The sequence below is a fragment of the Acinonyx jubatus genome, chromosome E1 (genome assembly GCF_027475565.1).
Source record: "Acinonyx jubatus isolate Ajub_Pintada_27869175 chromosome E1, VMU_Ajub_asm_v1.0, whole genome shotgun sequence".
In the NCBI taxonomy this organism is placed as follows: Eukaryota; Metazoa; Chordata; class Mammalia; order Carnivora; family Felidae; genus Acinonyx; species Acinonyx jubatus.
In genome coordinates, this window is record NC_069397.1 from 55,945,984 (window position 1) to 55,958,585 (window position 12,602).

Sequence of the window (12,602 nt, forward strand, 5' to 3'; positions counted from 1 at the left end):
GCCCTCCTCCCCCTCCTCCCTGCACGCAGGTGCAGTAGGGGTCCCCAACTTCCCTCGTCTGCGCGGGTGTCCGGGGCTTGAATCTTACAGAGCCACGCCCCCGAGCGAGCCACGCCTTGAATCTTACAGAGCCACGCCCCCGGTCGAGCCGCGCCCCCTCCTCCCCACCACAGCCCCTCCTCCCCACCGTCTGCACGCACAGCCTCTGCCCTCCGCTCCCCCTCTCCAGGGCCCCACGTGGATCTTCATGTAATTAATTAATATTGCATTCATCAGAGCTTAATTCATGTTCTTGTAATATCCAGGATTAAAAAAAAAATCCTACCAAGACAGCAGTGATAGGCTCTCAGCTTTCCGAGGAGAGAGTATAATGAGCCCTCCTGCCGACTCCCGCCTCCGTCGCAGGGTGCGGGAATGCTCACCCCGGCGAGCCCCCCACCCCTGCCCGGGAGCACCGCGGCCTCCCTTCTGGGGCAGGGGCCAGGCTGGGATTGCATCCTGCGGTCAGAGCAAGCCGGGGTCCCGGGGACCGGGTGCCGGGGTGCAGGGGGGTGGGGCGGGGAGGCGGAGGCGGAGGCGCGGTGTTTCCGGGCAGGTCTGATCTGGGGGCTGGGCTTCCCTGCAGAAATGCCCAGAGCGGGCTCCGTGATGTTCCTTCCCTCCCCGCGCCATGGGCTCCACAACCACACCTGCCCCGCCAATCGCCCTGCACGACAGCAGGGAAAGGAGAGGTGGTGCCTTTGGGGTGTTAGATTTTGCTCAGTGACCACAGGGAGGACCAGCGAGGCGGGGGTGGGGCTGTTGAGGGCCGTTTTGCAGGGCGAATCCCTTCTGGGTGCCCAGGGGGCAGCATCTGGGCACCGGGTGTCAGCGCTGTCTCCAGGCTTTGCTCAGAGCCCGCGCAGTGCGCGTGGGGCGTGTGTGTGTGTGTGTGTGTGTGTGTGTGTGTGTGGTCTTGGGGCGATCCCAAGGGGAGGGTCAGAGGCTCTGCTTCAACCAAGCCTCTCCTGTCATGTCCCTCCTGGTCTGGGCGTGGTCCCTGGGGACCTTACCTCCACTTTAGAACAAAGCAGGGTTATTTGGAGAAAGGAAGGAAAAAACTGGGGGCAGAGGCACCCGGAGTGGCAGTGCCGGGCAGCGTGCCCCACGGTCACCAGGGAGGCAGGTGGGTGGTGGAAGGTGCGGGGAGAGGAGAGGGCCGTGAGTGGGGAGGCAAGCCAGGGCCCGGCCTTTGTACACTCCTGTGCTGTTCTCTGGGGCCCAATATGGCCGAGAGGACGCCTTCCTTCTCTCTCCTCCCAAAAGCCCTTCCTCCTCCTCCCCTGCTTTTTAACTGCTTCCTTCCTGCAAGGCTCTTGGTGTTAGCTTCCTCGCCTCCGTGCTGCCGGCCCGGGTAGGGGTTCAGTCCAGCCATCTCTCTGGATGCTTCCAGGCGGTCAGCAGGGTGGGAAGAATCTAAGAGCATTCTGGATGCTCCTGGCTGGCGCCCCTCCTTCCTCTGCCTGCGAGCGAGCAGCCACGCTGAATGACTGGGAGCCGTCACACCATGTAGGCTTCCCTTCTTCCGCCCCCTCCCCTTACTACCCGCTCCTTCCACAACCTCCCAGGGTGGGGTGGGGACATGGAGGGACGGAGGGGGCAGAGTGACCGTTGTTGAGAAGGAAGGCCTGCCTGCCTGCCTGCCATTCTTGGCAGCTGTCAGGGGGCAGCGCAGGCAGGGCCCCCTGGGCCAGGGCCAGGGATGGTGCGTCGCTGTGCGTGGCCTGCTGAGGGAGCTTCCGGAACACCAGCTCGTACAATAGCAGAGAGCATTCCAGAATGGGTAGAGGGGCGTACGGGGGGCTAGAATGTGCATTTCCGTTCTCTGTCTTGGCGCAGAGCTTGAAATGCTGGAGTGGCTGTGGTGATGACGACATAGGACGCAGACATGGTCATAGCACACAAAATGGGGCTGCGTTGGAGACAGAGGCGAGCCCGTCCCCTGAGAAATGCGTTCTTCCTTTCCTCTCTGCTCCCTGGAAGCGACGGGCTAGTCAGGAAGGTGAGGGTCCTCACCCCTCCCAGCCGGGCCAGGCCATTGCCACTCTGGGGACCCTCGCTCTTAGCCCCACTCTGTTCTCGGGTGTGGGGGGGTGAGGGCCCCAGGGGCCATGCCGCTGGTGGTGACTGTCCCGCCGGCCCTTGGAGAGCCGGGAGGGCCATGCTGTTGGGGGCTGCCTGCCTGGCATCATTAGGGGGCCTCCTGTCTCTCCATCCACCGCTGGCACTGCATGGCCAGAGGCGAGGGTAACAGAGAGGAAGATGTTCTCGGGAGAGCTGGTGATTTGACCTGACACATGTCAGACAGACCCTGGCCTCCTGCCTGCGTCCCCCCAGGGGAAGAGCGGCCATGGCCGCTGCTCCCAGAGCCCCGAGAACAGCCCCTAAAAGCTGAGCATGGCTACTAATGAGCCCGCAGAAGGTTGCCCAACCGGGGTGGGGGGGGAGCAGGCAGGGGCGGTGGGCACCCTCCGCCTGCTGGCGGGGCCCCGCGGTGAGGCTGCCCTCACCCCCTACGCTCCCGGCCACCTCGTGGGGCGTCTAAGGTTGACCCTGGAAACCACCTGCTGCCCTCTCTTATCAGGACCGTCCTTCAAGTGTGGAACTTTCCGGAATGTTTTCTCTGCATTGAGGCATGTATTTATTATTATTTCAAGACCACCCTCTGGTGTATTTATCCTTAAATAAAGCCGGCGGCCGGAACCTGGCGCTCTTACAGGAGAGTGCTCAGACAGGTGACCGACACAGGTCCTCAGGAAGCCCCTCGTCCCCGGGGAAGCGTCAGCGTGCTCGGACGGAGTCTGGTGTGGACCACGTACCCCCCCCCCCATTCAGATAGCCGTGACCCCAGCACCTCAGGATGTGGAGAGAGGGTCTTTGAGGAGGTGATTAAGGTTACACGAGGTCACTAGGGTCGCCCTAATCCAGGACGACTGCAGTCCTTACAGAAAGCAGAGATGAGAACACACACACAGGGGGAAGACCCAGTGAGGACACGGGGAGAAGGTGGCCATCGGTGAGGCCGGGACAGAGGCCTCGGAAGGAACCACCGCTGCCCACGCCTGCAGCTCAGGTTCTAGCCTCCGGAATGGGGGGAAAAAGAACTCTCTGGCGCCCAGCCCGCCTGAGCGGACCAGCACCGAGTCTTTGGAAAATGCGAATGCAAGATGGACCTCTGCAAGATACCTCCCAGGTCCCTAAAAACACCTGCTCTGATAGGAGGAGAAAGTTCCGGAATATGTGTGCTACCACCCGCGCCGAGATGTTTTCATGCTCCAAGCCCCCTGCCCGCCGCACTCCCCCTCAAAGAGGTGCTCTTTTAAAAATGTATTTACACAACAGATCGACACTTAAATACGTGTTTAAAGAGCAATTATGACTATGTTCACCTGTCAGAACGGCATGGTTTCGCTCATGTGTTTTCCAGTTGGTTGGATAAATAATCAGCTTGGGTGTTGTTTTTTTTTTTTAAGCCTACCATCTATGTAATTATGTATTTACCTCTATGATAATATCACATTGCTTTCAGATCTAGCTACGAATGGGGGTGAAATATTCCAGTAAAAGAGAGGGGAACGAGCCTGGTGCCTGCCCACCCCTCCCCCATTGTAAATCTGCCCCGCCCCTTCCCGGGGGCGTGGCCATTGACGCCCCGCCTCCTGCAGCTTTTCCTATCGGCGACCCACCTGCTGAGAGGGCCTCCCAGTGTGGGGACCAGCCCGTGTGGCCCTGCCACCCATGTGGTCACCCATGTGCGGGAGGTGCTAGCTCCCGGGGACCTGGGTGGCAGAGGGCGCGGAGTCCTGCACAATCACGTGGCCTCTGTCGGTCTCACAGCCCCCCCTCCTTTGCTCCCAGAACCTTCGGTGATGATGCCCGGGACCCGGGGTGCCTTTGCCCTCTTTTAAATTTGGAAAGAATCTGGGTCCTATGTCCTTACTACTAGTGACAGAGCCCTTACCTCATACCTTAGACGCCAGAGTAAATGAAGAGGCCCCTCATGCCCATTTTACAGACGGGGAGAGAGAGGCAGGGAAGCTCCGTTACGTGGCCCAGTTCAGGGACGTGCGGTATTTAGGCCTCTCGTAACCGGCGCTCTTCCCCAAAATTCCACGGTGGAAATTTGGGGACATGAAGCCATTTAGCAATGGGGTCACGCATCTAGGGGGGCCACGCCGCTATCGGTGTCAGGAAATTCTGCTTTGAGAACACGATCGGTCCAAATCCTTCCCGCGTAGGTCAGGGATGGCGGCTTTCACCCGGAAAGCCTATCTACAGGGCACGTTGGAACAGCGAATCCCTTAAAGTGTGCTCTGGGCGGCTGAGTTGTAGTCCGCGCCGTGGAGACCCCGGGGGACAGGAGGAGGCCCTCCGGCCGGGGGTGGGTCCAGAGCCGTCAGTCCAGGGCGTTCGGAGGTGCGGGGGGTACACCCCTGCCCACGCAGTGGCGGGAGAATCCAGAGTCGGCGCGCAGACACGAGCAGGATTCCGCAGAGGCAGAGGAGGGTTTCAGCGGCCGGCTCTGCGGTGCCACGGACGGCGTGTCGGCCCTCTAGCCGATCCGGTGTGGCGCTTCAAAGGTTGTGGGTTCTGGTCTCCCCAGCGTCGCCGCGCCCCGCGGCACGTGAGCGCGTGCGTGCAGGGGGGGGGGGGGTGCGGGTGACGCGCCCATAGCTCTCGGGACCTCGGCTTTCTCGGGAACCAGAGAAGCTGAACTCAAAGAAAATGGGGAAAAAAATTTTTTTTCCCTATTAGCAAAATCAGGTAGGGAAAAAAAAAAAAAAACAACTCCACAAAGTTTCACTTCGTTACTAGGACCTTTTCAGGAGCAGGAGAAAAGCACTCATGTTGGAGACTAAATCCAGGGGGGGTGGGGACCTGGGGGAATCTACCCGAAGGTTTCCAGACACAGTTTGGAAGATATACTTACACAAGCACATGGAAGGGTCTGCCCAAGACAGGGTGAGAGGCCGGCCAGGCAGCGGGATGTGCCAGGAGTGGCCTGCCCAGCGTCCCCAGCTGAAATCAAGAGGCCTCCCTGGCCACGCCTACCCCCCCGCCCCCAATCTGCAGGCCCCGCCTTGTTTCCACAGTTTTTTATCCCACCGGCCTGAACAATGTATAATTATTTCATTTATTGGTTTACTGTCTCTCCTCCCCACTCCGTGAGGGCCAGTGTTTTGGGTCTTGTGTCCCCAGGGCCTGGCCCATAGTATTAGGTCCTAAAACATGGGGGTTGGAGGCAAGAGAGTGGCCCAGAGACACTAAGCCAGCACTGTCTGTCTGTCTATCTATCTATCCATTTATTTTTAGTAAGCTCTGCCTCCGACGTGGGGCTTGAACTCATGACCCTGAGATCAAGAGTTGTGTGCACTACTGACTGAGGCAGCCAGGAGCCCCTGGCCTCTCTTGAGACGTTATGGGACATAATAGGGGCCCAGAGGGTGCGAGTCCAGATCCCAGGGGTGAGTCGGCCAGAACTTGACTTTCCCCCCATGTCTCTGCCTCCTGGATTCCGGGTGCTTCTTCCGTTCATGTTCTCCTTTGAAGACAAGAGGCCAGGACAACAGGCCCAAGATGCAGGGAGGTGATCTGAGGCCCGTGGAGGGCGTCAAGGACAATGCTACATGCCCAGAATCCGAGGTGTGGACCAAATCTGCAACTACTCCGCCTGCCGTCTTTAAGGGGATTTGATTCCCGCCTGAATGCCCGTGGCCTCCTCTCTGGCCGCAGCTTCTGGGCCGCCTGCATCCTGTGGGAGTGCGGACGACAGCCAGCCGCCCCTACGGGAGAAGTCCGGCCACGCTGTCCCTAAGAACGTGAGCTTTCGGAAGGAGGCCACCTGGAGGTTTCGGAAGCACAGGTGTCCTGGCCACCCCGCTACGCCTCTCGGCACCCCCCTACCCGGGCCCAGTGTCGCTCAGGCTGCAAGCTGCTTTACTTCGGGGAGGAAGTGGACCATTAAAGTTGCCCTGGGGTGTGTGTGGTACAAATGGCTGCCCTGGGATCTTTTCAGAGAGAAGGGTTTCTTACAGAGCAGACCATCGGGACCAGCAGAGACGCTTTGACATACAGATTCCCAGGCCCCACACCAGTACGCCGAGCAGGAGCGCCACCGTGGGGCCCCGGACGCTGCTTCTCAACGCTGCTCTGGCCACCGATGTGCCGCTGAGGTTGACAGGGAGGAGGTGCGGGGAGAGCGAGTCGGGGCTGGGGGGCACCAATACCATGCCTGCCTGGGCCCCAGCCAAGGAACACCTTTCCGGCTCGGCTGTCTCGGAGGGGGAGAAGGGAGATCTGGCCAGAGAACCCCACAGTTTCCGTACCTGCCTCATCTGGCAAAGGCTAGTCTGAAAAGGCAGGGAGTCTTGTCAGTACAGAGTAAACCAGAGTTTATTCCTTGAATGCAAATGTCCTGGGGCCGACATCACAAGGCCGAAAGTCAGAGCCTGGGGAACTACGGGCTCCGGCATGCCCCCTCCCCCCCCCCCGTCCACCCTTCTGCTGCCTCTCCTGGGATCTGCACTGGGCGGCCAGGAAAAGGGGCACCTAAGGGCTGAGGCCTGCAGGTGCCCTTGGTCCCATCCGTGGGAAGCAAGGAGATGTCCTTGCCTGGGGGTGCCACTCACCGTCCCCCCACACCAAACAGGAAGCAATGGACTTGGTGGGAGCTGTGTGTCATCTGGGGAACGGTGGACTGTGGATGGGGCTGACGTCAAGCCCCTGCCCTTGGTCTCCAGCAGAGTCGGGAGGAGGAAGTGAGTCTGGTCAGGGAGTCCTTTCTGCTACGTCCAGTGTCTTTCCATTAACCACTTGAGGAGAGAATTTAATTTGTAATAAATCTGCATTACAGTAGAAGTTCAGTGCCCCCAATGGCTATAAAAATTAATTCCTTATCCTAAACATTATTATATAGCTTTTGCAATGAATTGGCTTGTGGTTGGGTTCCTGGTTTGGGCCATTATGAGTAATTAGTGTGATCAAACAGCATCACATAATATTTCCCCTCTCCCTTCAGCCCTCCGCGGGCCTCACCCCCCCCCCCCCCCCCGTCTCAACGGCAACTGGGTTCCATTAAGTAATCAGTCCCACGAATGGGATACGCTGGGTCACAACTGCCTGCTGACTTTGATGGCCAAAAAAGATGTTTTCTTTCTATTCCTGAACGGTTGCTTCTCCCCTCTGTTTTTTCTTTTTCTTTCAAAGTACTGTGTGTTCTTGGGAGAGATCATGGTAATTTCCTCCTGAAGGAGGCTGGTGAACAGACAAGGACTCTGACATCTGCTTAGGAAGGAGGGTTCCTTAATCCGGGATCCAAGGGAAGGCTTCTGAAGGTCTTGGAACTTCTTACGATTGTCTGGGAAGCGTGTCCACATGCATTGATAAGGCATTTAGTTTCTCCCTAAGGAAGTGAATCGGGAGGTTTCTGCAGATGTACGAAGGGGATCCATGTCCCAAAGGATAGTAGCTAATGTTGGTTGAAAAGCGATACAGACCGGACGGCCTGAGTTCCCCAATCTGGCGTTCACAAACCGGTTGGGGTCCAGGAGTTTGGGCGAAGCAAATTTACACGTTCAGTTTCAGCAAGGTTCTACTGAAATGTAGCATTTCCTTCCATTATAAATGCACTCAACACACCACCACGATTTTCCCAGCTATTTCTTCACTACATTAAAGTTGTTGCAGACAGCTCAAAATATTCTCTGTGCTCATCATCACTTAGAAATCACGTTGGTTATTCAATCAGCAACTGTGCCTTATTTGTTGCATTGATAAAGAGGCACATATATTTGAGTATCTCTAGCGTTGAAACGTGTTTTAAGAACTGGTACCCAGAGGCGCCTGGGTGGCCCAGTTGGTCAAGCCTCTGACTTTGGCTCAGGTCGTGATCTTATGGTTCACGAGTTTGAGCCCCGCGTGGGGGCTCTGTGCTGACAGCTCAGAGCCTGTAGCCCGGCTTTGGATTCTGTGTCTCCCCCTCTCTCTGTCCCACCCCCGCGATGTCATTGGTTACCATTGTAATTCTATGTATATTATTTTATGCCTTTATAAACATTATTCTGAGAAGGGGTCCATGGCGGAGCCACGATTAGATACCACTGGTGTGCATTACAGCGAGTGTGTGCGTGTGTGTGTGTGTGTGTGTGCGTGTGCGTGTCTGAGGTTATGTTGTGTCTGAGTTTGGACACCCTCTCGCATCCTAGTCCCATAGACTAGCTGCCTGGTCTGTGACCTGATGGCTCCCTTTAAAATGGGAATAACAGCCACCAAACAAGGATGCTCAATGGTTAAGAAAGAACTTATATACGCGAAGCCTTTAAGGCAGCATCAGACAAGACACCACACTCCTTACGTGGGCTTTCTGATTTAATCCCTCTCCAACGCTACAAGGTTAGTCCTAGAATTATTCCCATTTTACAGATGGGGGCACTGAGGTTTATTTTAAGGAAGTGGCAAAACTAAATCAGACACAAGCCCAGGCCATTGGACACCTGAGCCCTTGTGCAACACGTTCTGTTATATTTACCCGTAGTATTTACCGTTGCTGGTGCTTTTTATTTCTTCTTGTAGGTCTGAATTCTGTACGGCACTATCTCCTGTCCTCCTGAGGAACAGCTTTAGGCATTTCTTGTCACGTGGGTCTACTGGAGAGGAATTCTCTCAGAGTTCATTATCTGCAAATGTGCGTAACTCATTCTCATTTTCGGAAGAAGTATTCTCTTGATCTAGACTCGTGAGCCAACATTCCCCCTCCCGCCATGCCTCACCCCCCCCCCCCCCCCAGTACTTTAAAATATTTTCTCCCGGGGCGCCTGGGTGGCTCAGTCGGTTAAGCATCTGATTGCGGCTCAGGTCATGATCTTGTGTTTTTCTTTTTTCAGAAGTTTGACTACAGTGTAACTAGGTATGGGTCGCTTTGCATTTATACTGCTTGAGGTTTGCTAAGGTTCTTGGATCTGTAAGTGAACGTGTTTCATCACATTTGGGAAATTTTAGCTATCATCTCTTCAAATAGTTCTTCTGCCCCATTCTCTTTATCCTGTCTATTAAAAACTCTACTTACGTATATGTTACACCACGTAATTTTGTCCTATAGCTCGCCAAGTCTCTCTTGGTTGTTATGAAATCTTTTCCTCTCTATTCTTCATATGGAAGAATTTCTGTTGACCTGATTTCAAGCTTACTAATCTTTGCTTCCATAACATCCAATCTCCTACTCAGTGAATTTTAGATTGTTTACTTTTAAGTTCTGGAATCAATTTGGTTATTTTTTAATAGTCTCTATTTCTTTGCTGAGATTCCCCCCTATTTTGTTCATGACCAACCTTCATTTACATTTGTGAGCACATTCTAAATAGTTACTTTAGAAAGGTCTTTTCTGCTCATTCAAACAAATGGATCACCTCAGATCTTTTTCTATTTCTTTTCTTTTTTCTTAATATGGGTCCATAGCTTTCTATTCCTTCACATGTCTGACAATTTTTGATCGTATGCTGGACATTTCAGAAGATGTGTTGTATGGAGTCTGGACGGTCTTACCCTCCTTTAAAAAATGTTGAGTTTTGTTTGGCATGTAGCTAGATTGTTGGTGAATGCTTTTCATCCTGCAAAGTTTGTTTTTATTCTTTGGGCAGACCTATTTTGGTTTTCAACTTGGATCTAGGATGTGGCCCTTACTCTAAGACATGGTCTTTACTCCTAAGGCCTGGGCTTTCTGGGATCTCCATATAATGGTGATTTCAGTTAAAATATAGGCTGTAGGTCGATGTAAACTTCTCCTTGGGCCTTTGAAGGTGCATCCCAAAGAGAAAGTCAGTTATTCTACGTAAGAGGGTGAAGAGAAAAGTACAATAAGAAGGAGGTTTGCCTGACTGTTGGTAGAGATCTGCTGAGTATATTAAGATGTTGAGGGCAGAGAAAATGTACACCAGTTACAGGTTACAGATATAAATCCCAAAATGGAAAGTCATAGGACAATATTCATGAATTGCAGGAATGGATCTGTGACAGGGCTGCTTCTCATTAGGGCACCCTATAGAGAAAGTTCAAGGGTTTACTTACAATTTGGTTCAGGGTCCTTGGAGTAATGCTGGGGAGGTGAGCTGGTTATTGAATGCTTTTTTTTTTTTAATTTTTTAATGTTTATTTATTTTTGAGAGAGAGAGAAAGAGAAAGACAGAGAGCAAACAGGGGAGGGGCAGAGATAGAAGAAGACGCAGAATCCAAAGCAGGCCCCAGGCTCTGAGCTGTCAGCACAGAGCCTGACGAGGGGCTCGAACTCACGAACCGCAGGATCATGACCTGAGCCAAAATCGGACGCCCAACCGACTGAGCCACCCAGGTGCCCCTAGTTACTGAATGTTTTTAAAGAAACACTGCTGGATTATTTTCAAGCACCTGTAGTGACTACTTAATGTACTCAAGTGTCTCAAAGTTACTTGGTAAGGATGAGAGCAAACAGGTAAGTTTACTTTGTGATATTGGAATGTTACCTCTTTGTGTGCAAATAGATGTTGTAATAGAGGTACTTGAAGACAGTTTCAGTTAAAAGTAGACTTTCCCCTGTCATCTTGGGTACATTATTAAGTTGCTCAGGTAATTCCTTGATTCAGGCACAGAAAAAATACACTTCACCTTAGCCCATATGGGAATTTGGAATGAGAAGTATCTGAATTAATACATTTTGAAGGTAAAAGGGGTAATATCCTTTGCCATCAGAGCGGCAAGGGTATTTGTGCTGGTTCCCTAGTATTATGTGATAACCCCAAACTTAGTGGCTTTAAACAATAATAGCATTAATTTTGCTCATGGGCGCAGTGGGGGGACAGCTTTTCTCCGCTCTACTCAGCATCAGATGGGATGGCTCAAAGGCTGGGGTCGGAATCATCTAAAGGGATGTTCACTTACAAGTCTGGCGGCTGGGGCACGTGGGTCGCTCAGTTGGTTAAGCATCTGAGTTAGGCTTGGGTCATGGTCTCACGGTTCCGGAGATCGAGCCCGGTATCGGGCTCTGCACTGACAGCGGGGAGCCTGCTTGGGATTCTCGCTCTCTCTCTCTCGCCCCTCCCCCACCGTATTTGTGCTCCCTTTCTCTCTCAAAATAAATAAACTTACAAAAGTGAAATCGGCTGTTTTTAAGAAAACAAGTCTGGTGGTTGATGCTGGCCGTCATCTGGGTCCTCGACTGTTGTTTCTCCATGTGGCTCGGTTCCGAGGGTGTGTGTCTTGGGAGAGGGAGCCAGGCAGAAGCTGTATCACTGACTGATTTTTCCCTCTGACCCACTGCTGTCCCTTTTTTATGTCCTAAATGTCCTACACGTCCTCCTACGTTCTATGCAGCCACTCCCGCTCCTCCAGATGGGCTCAGGTGGGGACAGCCAGAGTCTTTGGTCCCTCATCCTGTCTGTGTGACAACCTGTAATGCTTGGGGGCAGCTGAGTCCTCCACGATCCCTGTTCTGATGGGCTCTGATAAGGATAAACTGAATGGCTTCGGTTCTGTAGAGGTGCTTTTGTCTTTCAGAGAGACCATCAGAGCTGGACCCCCATGTCAGCAGGGCCTCCAAGGTTCCTAACGTCCAGACCCTTCCCTGATGCCTTGTCTCGGTTCACTGCTCTGTATTCTCTGCTGCCTCGGTGTCTCAGTAGTTCCTGACCAAGCCAAGGGGTCTGAAGCTTTGTTGCTTCCTCTAAGGACTTGACTGTCAAGGGGAATTAGCTTGAGAGGAAATGGGGATAGAGACTTGATGTGAATTTAAGGTAAAAATCTCCAGGATCTGAAGAGAGTGGGTGTGACAGCCAGTGCAGGCCTCAGGGACCCTGATGGAGATGTTCACACAGGTGCTGAACTGTGTGCTGACCCCTGACCAGGGAAGCACCTGCTGGGACCAATTAAAACCTCTCTTTCTGGGCTGGGTTCATTTGCATCAACTCTGGGCCCCCAGGACAAATTTTCCAGAAGGCCTCCTATTCTTTGCCCAATGAAAAAGGCTCGTCTCTTCTCAGCTGTCTGTGCTCACACTGGCTTCCTGGGCAAGCTCAGGCTGGTGTCTCAGACCAGGTTCCCTGATCTGTCCACACCCCTGTGTTCTCTGCCTTCTCCGCCACACACCTCTGCTGGTAATTGTTTGTGTTTCCTCCCAGACTCCAGCACCAAGGACAGGGCTTTTGCATTGTTTGATCATCCTGGAGAGCCCAGGCTTAGCCCACAGTAGGTGTCACCTGCTCAGTGAAAGAATGCATTTCCTTCCATGACACCCGTCTGCCCCCTTGGGAGACAGACGCTGCACAAGGCCATTCATGGGCCATTTCGCAGAAGGCTAGCCAGTTGGCATTTTCTTTACCATGGTTAAGTCTCTCTGCTAGTTTCTGGGCCCGCCCCTTAAGGAGCTTACAGCTGAGCTGGGAAGATAAGCTGTAAGTACATGAAAAGATTATTTTTATTTTTGGAAAGTTGAACGTTTTAAACCAACATCCCATGAGGCTGTGGGGTTAGGCTGGAGGTAGAACTGGCTTATCCAATTTGGAATCGCTGAGAGAGTTCCAGGAAGGGCTTAATTCTTC

At 53.4% G+C, this 12,602-nt stretch overlaps 1 long non-coding RNA gene across 2 annotated transcripts; it reads left to right on the plus strand.

Moving 5' to 3' along the window:
* Positions 1-616: 616 nt before the first annotated feature.
* Positions 617-3,618, plus strand: LOC106981907 (uncharacterized). Of its 2 annotated transcripts, XR_001431285.3 has the most exons (3): positions 624-1,548; positions 1,879-2,041; positions 2,624-3,618. It is a non-coding gene; the product is annotated as an uncharacterized LOC106981907 (long non-coding RNA). The 2 variants fall into 2 exon arrangements; XR_008294022.1 differs by having other exon boundaries at positions 617-2,041.
* Positions 3,619-12,602: the final 8,984 nt, after the last annotated feature.